The following is an 8,515-nucleotide window of genomic DNA, read 5'->3' on the forward strand; positions in this document are numbered from 1 at the left end:
CGTCTCTCTGCAAAACATAAAATAGGCAAACGTGAGTACAATTGTACCCAGCAAGACTTACATCAGAACTATCTACATATGCATCGGTATCAATAAAGGGGGTGGTGGAGTTTAACTGCAGCAAGCCAGCTTTGACTCAGTGGCTAACCTGAACTACGACTGCAAGTAACTCTTTTGAGGTGGCGCACACGAGTCCACATATTCACCATATCAATACACCACTATGGATCCGCTCCCGTCTCCCTGCGAGAACGCCATCCATAGCACTCACACTTATCTTGCGCATTTCGAGTATCCACTTTCACTTGTCTATGAACTATGCAAGGGGTCCAAGTTTCCATATCCGAGGAATCCGGCTATTCGAATAGATAATGATAACCCTGCAGGGGTGTACTTCTTCACACACGCTCTCGCCACTTATCGCCCTGTACACGCCATGTACCTCGGCAACCTTCAAGCGGAAGCCGGGCGATGGAGTCGGCCACGACCTGACTAACCAACAAGTCTCTAGTCCAGGTTTATCGCCTATTCGGGTTCCATCCGCAAGGAGATCCGGCCGAGGTGTCGCTCACGGCCCCAAACGATGTGTGCAGGGTTCCCAAGCCCACCATCCGGGTGCCACTTGGTACACCGTGCCACTATGCCTAGTCTGTCCCAAGCCCACCTGTACCGGGTGCCACTTGGTAGATTACTAACACTACCTACAAACACCAGATACTAGTTGCAACTCCTGGACAAAGATCGAGTTGATTAATAAGCTGAGAGGGGCCGAGTTACCGGAACCCAATGTGTGGTAGTAACTGTTCATGGGTCACAAACACAGAACTCGGTTTCTGAGAACGGCTGCAATGAGACAACCCACCATGTACTCCTATATGGCCTCTCACCGCTACCTTTACCAAATCGTGTTCACACACTTAGCTCTCAACGGTAGGACATGTTCACCATGTTCCAATTCATTCCCGATGAATCAGACCTGACTCAACTCTAAGCAGTAGCAGGCATGACAACAAGCATGAATGAGTAGGCACATCAGGGCTCAAACAACTCCTACTCATGCTAGTGGGTTTCATCTATTTACTGTGGCAATGACAGGTCATGCAGAGGAAAGGGGTTCAACTACCGCAGCTTGTAACAGTTGAATCAGTGTTGTCCTAATGCAGTAAAAGAGAGCAGGAGCAAGAGAGTGGGATTGTATCGGAATGAACAAGGGGGTTTTGCTTGCTTGGAAATTCTGAAGATAGTATAGTTCTTCATCGGTGTCATCGAATTCATCGCTGGATCAACGTCTACTAAGGGGGGACAAACACTGGCAACTGAGAAAGAACTCAATCAACACATGACGATATGCAACAATATGATGCATGCTATTACATGGCAATATGAATGTGTTTGGGGCTAATGCAAGCTAGAACATATTGAAATGAGTCCAGTTGAACCAAGGATTCAAATGCAAACCCATTTTATGAAGTCATATTAGTGCATTAACTTTTTTCACCTAAACAGCAAGTTTAAAGTGTTCTAACATGCATGAAACTAGCATAAATGGATAGATTGGATTTTTCTGATAATTTTTCATTTATAATTTGTCTTATTTGGAGTTATAGATAATTTTCTATGATTTTTAGAAGTTTTGGGCATTTTCTGGAATTTCCAAATCATTTAGAATTAGAAATAATCCAGGAAAATGATTACTGCATCATCAATGCATCATGCTGACATCAGTAGTCAACAGCATCAGCCCAGGTCAAACCTGACGGCTGGGGCCTACATGTCAGTGTCTCAGGACTAGTTTGGGTGGATGACAGGTGGGACCGGTCAACGCTGACTAGGCCAAAGTCAAACCGACACGCGGGCCTTCTGTGGTTAGCTTAATTTAACCAGGGGTTAAATCTGTGGTTAAATAAAAGGTGGGGCCGGGCTGTCAATGAAACATGCGCTAAATAACTGCCTCATTAGTGGCTAATGATGATGCCACGTCATTATCGCCGGAGTCAGGCCGGCGAGGACCAAACCGACGGCGGATGACCACCATGCGCTCAATATGGAGCACCAAATCGCATGCGGTTTGCGGCATTGGGTTGCTGGTGTTGTGCTCCATAGAATCTTAGTGTAGATGGACCAAGAGGTCGCCGGAATAGTCGACGGCGACGAGGTTTGGCGGTGGCCGGAGTTTGTGCAAGCACGGACTAGACGCGGGGATGCGTTTCCGGATGAGCTAGTGGGTGCGGTAGGCTCCTGGGAGCACGCGGAGTGCGGTGGTGTGCTCTTCTTCAAGCTGCAGCGATTGTAGCTGCGGTGGCGACATGGCCGGCGGCGAGGAGCGCTCGGGCTTGACGGTGGAGTAGCTAGGGCGTGCTATCGAAGAAGGGGACAGGGGGGAATAGATCAGGGGCTCACTGGGGCGGAGGAGAAGGTCAGCTGGCTCGGGGACGCGTCGGAGCGGGAGCATGGTCGCCGGCGATCATGGTTACCCGAGGAGGAAGAAGACGTCGGGGACGGTGCTCCGGGGCTCTTCCCGTCGCGTGGCTCAGTGTAGACGGCGTATGGGTCGACGGCGGAGCCTCTGGGCATGTCGGAGAGGCGAGGAGGAGGCGGTGGCCACGGTGGAGCTCATCGGTGGCGGCGGCGCGGTTTGTTGAGGTGGGAGAACAACGAGGGGGAGAGAACCAGAGGAGGGGAGAGAGAGCTAGACAGCGAGGGGAGAGGCAGGGGAGGTCGGCGATGTCTCCTAGCATCGCGAGAAGGACCAGGGGGAGGAAGCAAGAGGTGGCGTTCGGTGCGTGCGCGGGCGACACGCCTCTGCCTACTGGCAGAGGTTGAAGACGCCGCTTCGGCCTGGTGGGCTAGGCTGGCTAGAGAGACGGGCCAGGTAAGCGCGCGAGGTAAGTTTCTATCCTTTCTACTTCTTTCTGTTTTTGTTTTCTATTTTTGTTTTTCTGTTTTGAATTAGTAAAAATACTAATCCATTTTGTAAAATCCTGAAAATAATGGTGGGCAGTGTTTGGATTATTTCCAACAACCCAAAACTAGTTTCAGAATTATTAGAGCACTTAAAAATATTTATAGGATTTAAATGCTCCAATTCAAATACGATATGAGTTAATTCAAAGATCTAGAATGTCCTGGAAATATATTCATCATTTTTGGCAGAGGTTTTCACCTTTATCAGAAATCATGAACATTTTCAAAGGGCATTTTGGGTTCTTTGAAAAAAGATTTTGGGTTGGACCTAGTTGAGTTCCATTTGGTGCTAGGATTTGAACATCCCCATTTCAAGTTTAAGTGAAATTTAAACATGATGCAAACACTCTAATGCATGCACTGACTAGGGTTGTGACAACTCACCCCTACTAAACAAGAATCTCATCCCGAGATTCAAGTGTAGGGTAAGATGAAAGGGGGGGACGCAAACTAGCACAATCTTCACGATGCAACTGGCCTCATCGAAGATATTAATTCGTTGCTCCAGACTGATCTTGACGTCTTTGCTTTCGAGATCTTCATCCAACACGATGATGACAGAAGAAACTCTACAGGAATTGATCTCCTCGAAGGTCGAGCGCTCAGAATCAACTCATGGAGTGAGACATAAGAACACCTCTTGAGTTGATACATAAAACACACACCAGGAGCAATGGAAGAAGTAGATGACAAGGTTCAATTGGGTACGCAAAACTCTATGCTGAGGAAGATGTTGCATGGCTTCAAGATAGCGATGAAAATATTGCCATGATTCCATAACGGGACACCTTGTGGGAGGTGACTCGTAGAATTATTACCTTAAGTGGCAAAAAGAATCACTTTTGATCCATAGATCATTGAAACTCTTTATACCAGCCTGAGGTAATCACAATCGATCGTGTGAAGGAGCTCAAAGAAATGGCATACTCGAACTAGAATCAATGATGTGGACTACCTGGTTGAAGACAACGCAATGGATGATTTTGCTTGCGCGTGCTCTCAAGAACTTGAGCATTTCCATATTCATCAAGGTTCTACCAACATCCGTATTGAGGATCCTGGCAACACATCCTACTACCTTGACGAATAGAGATGGACAATGCAGATGCATAGAAAGACAACCCTTTCTTAGATTTCACCTTAGCGAGGCCAAGGAAATGAAATCTGGATGATTGACCGAGAGACATTTAGCACTCTGCTTCTAATGTTCTCCTTGATGTACTGGTTACTATGGTCATGCTTAAAGCATCAACATAGCCATCAAGTAGTGGTCAGACTTCGGAATACAAAGGATCCATAAAGAACAACTTCTAGAGTAAATCCTACGAAATCCTTATGGGGAGGTGGCCAACTTCCCCAATCAAGATACTACAATAACAGGTCTTCTATCTGGGTGTGTTGGCCACGACATCTACTTTACCGGTTACAGAGAGACCAATTTTATAGTTCTTGGAAAACGTTCCAACCATCATATCTGCCTGAGATTCAGATCTGGTTGGTGTCAGGATATTCCAGACTCATCAAGTCTAGAGAGAAAAATGAAAGTTTGCAACACAAGTCGACGAGATGACATTGCAGGATTCTCGGGAAATGGACTACGGTGGTAAGCTCCAAACATGAGCTGGTTCTGCTACAAACATGTGAACACGCTTTCCCAGACAAGCATGACCACGTAGTAGTCTTACAATGAAACACTACCGAGTTCAGGTGGGGAACCATCATTGCGGATAATGAAGTCCTTAATTAAGCCCGGGTTAGCTCTTAAAAAGGAACTTCTTCTCCTTGAACAAATCAATCAGTGGCTTGGTGTGCTAGGAACACATATGGAGTGGAGGTAATTAATCTACCAAACCATTGAATACTTCGCACGTATGCATGACTGATTTGGGATGATTCTAAGGGAAACAACACAATCCTTTCTCAAATTCATGGCGGCAACTTACACCTAATGCACGTGAACTTAGAGAAAGTCACTTCTTTCATCCGGACATATGCTTCATGAACGGATCATGAAAGCATTGCTCACAAATTTCCAACACTAGCTGGATGTTCAACATAATCATGGAGAAGATAAGGATGTTGTCGATGGGCTCAACAACAATTCATCCAGATTGCCATATAGATGGAATTCTGTAATTAGGTGAACACGATGATAGCATTGGTCAGACCAAAGGATGTAATGGTGTATGCCCGAGGGATCAAACACGAGTAAGACAACATTATGAACATCGTTGGTTCTGATTTGATTTGAGGATAGCCCACACTCAAATCAAAGTTTGGACAAGACAATAGATCCAACAACTGATCTGAGGACCAATTGATGAAGATATCATCCTTCTTCGACACACACACACACACACACAAAGATATCCCTTAACATGAATTAGGTCAGACAAGCTCTTATCTTCCAACTCTCCAAGTTGTTGTTTAGCTTAACCAACTACCTCAGGGGTATCCATCACAGGTTCTTGGAGAAAAGGCGTGGCTACAAGGAACCAACTTGATCACGAACTCAACATAGCGGTCAGGTGACAACCTGGTAACACTTCCAAGAAGATATTCGGAAAATCACGAACCACCGATATGTTACTAAGCTCGAGAACAATCTTGCTTTTCAGGGCAAGATGATATGGTCAAATAAGCAAGGGATTCAATCCTAGCTCAAGATCGAAGGGTACACTACGAAAATGGTCTAGGTAGCACAATCTTAGAATGGTAGTTCAATAACCAACATGCTAAAAATGAGAATGTTGTTCATTTACTACCAAGCAACGAGTTGCTCGGAGTATTGATTTCACACATCACGATTCACTTGTCGGCGTTCCGGTTACAACAACATGGGACCGAGAAATGAATAATGATGGAGAGAAGTATCACTGCGTCAAGAGTTCATAGGAAGCGGTGCAATTCTCATGACATTTCTGACAAAAAGATGGTAACACTCCAAGGTAGAACATATCAAAAGCTGGATTGGCATTTTGATCTGTGAAATACAACTACTTTGACCCAATCCTGGATAAGGATGAGGTACTGGAGTTAGTTTCTCCTAGTCATTCTAAAATAGAGCGGCTCGATGGACCACAAAAATAATAGGCACCGATGAACAAATGCTCACATACTCTTGACTATCAATTGATAGATGAAAGGTCGGAATATAACTGAAGGGGGACAACTCAAAGGAACATATAACTTTCTGAGTTGTGGATGCATAGATTAGTATGTCGAACGAGTTCAACATATTTCTTCCGGATAACCCATGCAGAAAGGTAGAGCTGGCAGAATCACAATTATGAATGGAGAACTCCTCAGGAGTACTCTAATGGTAATCCTTTGGTTCAAAGAACTTCTTCCTTAATGGTTCATGGTATTTTGAAGAAGGAAATACCATGGACCTCGAGGACTATTGCAAAGGTTACTAATATCCTAAAGGAACGAGCAGACACTATCAACATGAAGTAGGGGAATCTCGGGTTCAAAACCCAGGAGTAGAATACCTACTAACTAAATAACATCATGAGATGCTTTCAAGAATGATGGCCAGAATCATCACGCTGGGGATACGAAAGCATTGCTAAATTCTCGAGGACACCTAGGGTCATAATACTAACTCCAACATACATGTCAAGGCAACGGAGTACCTCAACAGACAGATTAGTGTGATTAATCTGGCCCAAATGGACATCAGGAACATGGAGGAATGATTGCAAGTGCATCAGACTATCTAAAAACCTGGGATGACTCGGACAACATAACGACTGTAAATGCTCAAAATGATTTGAGACATCCTGCAAAAATGGTGGCATAACCACTCAATATCACAATATCAAGGTTCTGAGGCCGGCTATGAACATATGGAGGTGGTAGGAACTGAACTAAGGCTTGAACTCAACAATCCTAGGCAACTACGATTTCGTAACACGTCATCCTGAGAGATAGAAGAGAGGCCTAGTTCTTAACCCCGTAGAAAAGATAAGATGACTCAGATCAGAAGGTCATGATGATAAGGAGTAAAAAGAGCCTTACGTTCCCAACGACAATCAATTCCCTTATATAACTAAAGCATTTCTAGACATGACTTCGACCAGTTTGGCTTGGTAAACCTACAGGCAGTCAGGCTCTGATACCAAAACTGTTAGGACCCCTATTCTAAGTCACACTGATCTAGCCTGTAACACCTCATATCACTTTGCGGCCTCACACACGGTATTCCCACGGGTGTCGCCTTACCATGGCCCGGGACCGTTTGCGCCTTTTAGCTCACGTATATGATAGTCTCGCTAGCATCCATATGATAGAGAACCCGGGCCGACATGACTAGTCGTGAACCCAAAGTGGCACTAACTTACGGGGACAGCAGCGTGTGAATCCGGGCTGTAGCACTGGGCTAACAGGACTCCGGATGTCACCGCGTGACATTTCCCCGAAGGGACAGACACAAGAACGAAGTGAATCACATGCCGGCCAGTCAAGTGTTCTAGAGGAGTAATGCTGGGCTAGCAGGACTCCGGTGAACCGGGCTGTAGCGGACTACTATGGCTCATGGAAGCACAAGACTACATTTCCCCATAAGAGAGGCTACCAAGGATAAACAACTAGGTTGTCGGATCCCACACATACCAAGCATTTCAATCATACACACAATATGCTCAATATGTGCAATACAACATGGCATCACAACAAGACTCTACGACTCAGAGTATTATTCATTAGGCTCCGAGGAGCGAGATATTACAAACATGGGTCTCATGACCCAACATTCAGAGCATACAAGTCAAAACACATGCGGAAGCTTAACTTGTCTGAGTACAGACAACTAAAAATGAAGAAGGCTGAGGAGCCTGACTATCTACCAGACCCTCCCAAGGGTACAAGATCGTAGCTGAGGTATCAAGCTAAACGTCGAAGTCCACATGGAACTACTAGCGAGACTGACGTCTCTCTGCAAAACATAAAATAGGCAAACGTGAGTACAATTGTACCCAGCAAGACTTACATCAGAACTATCTACATATGCATCGGTATCAATAAAGGGGGTGGTGGAGTTTAACTGCAGCAAGCCAGCTTTGACTCAGTGGCTAACCTGAACTACGACTGCAAGTAACTCTTTTGAGGTGGCGCACACGAGTCCACATATTCACCATATCAATACACCACTATGGATCCGCTCCCGTCTCCCTGCGAGAACGCCATCCATAGCACTCACACTTATCTTGCACATTTTAGAGTATCCACTTTCACTTGTCTATGAACTATGCAAGGGGTCCAAGTTTCCATATCCGAGGAATCCGGCTATTCGAATAGATAATGATAACCCTGCAGGGGTGTACTTCCTCACACATGCTCTCGCCACTTATCGCCCTGTACACGTCATGTACCTCGGCAACCTTCAAGCGGAAGCTGGGCGAGGGAGTCGGCCACGACTTGACTAACCAACAAGTCTCTAGTCCAGGTTTATCGCCTATTTGGGTTCCATCCGCAAGGAGATCCGGCCGGGGTGTCGCTCACGGCCCCAAACGATGTGTGCAGGGTTCCCAAGCCCACCATCCGGGTG

The sequence above is a fragment of the Triticum dicoccoides genome, chromosome 5A (assembly GCF_002162155.2).
Source record: "Triticum dicoccoides isolate Atlit2015 ecotype Zavitan chromosome 5A, WEW_v2.0, whole genome shotgun sequence".
In the NCBI taxonomy this organism is placed as follows: Eukaryota; Viridiplantae; Streptophyta; class Magnoliopsida; order Poales; family Poaceae; genus Triticum; species Triticum dicoccoides.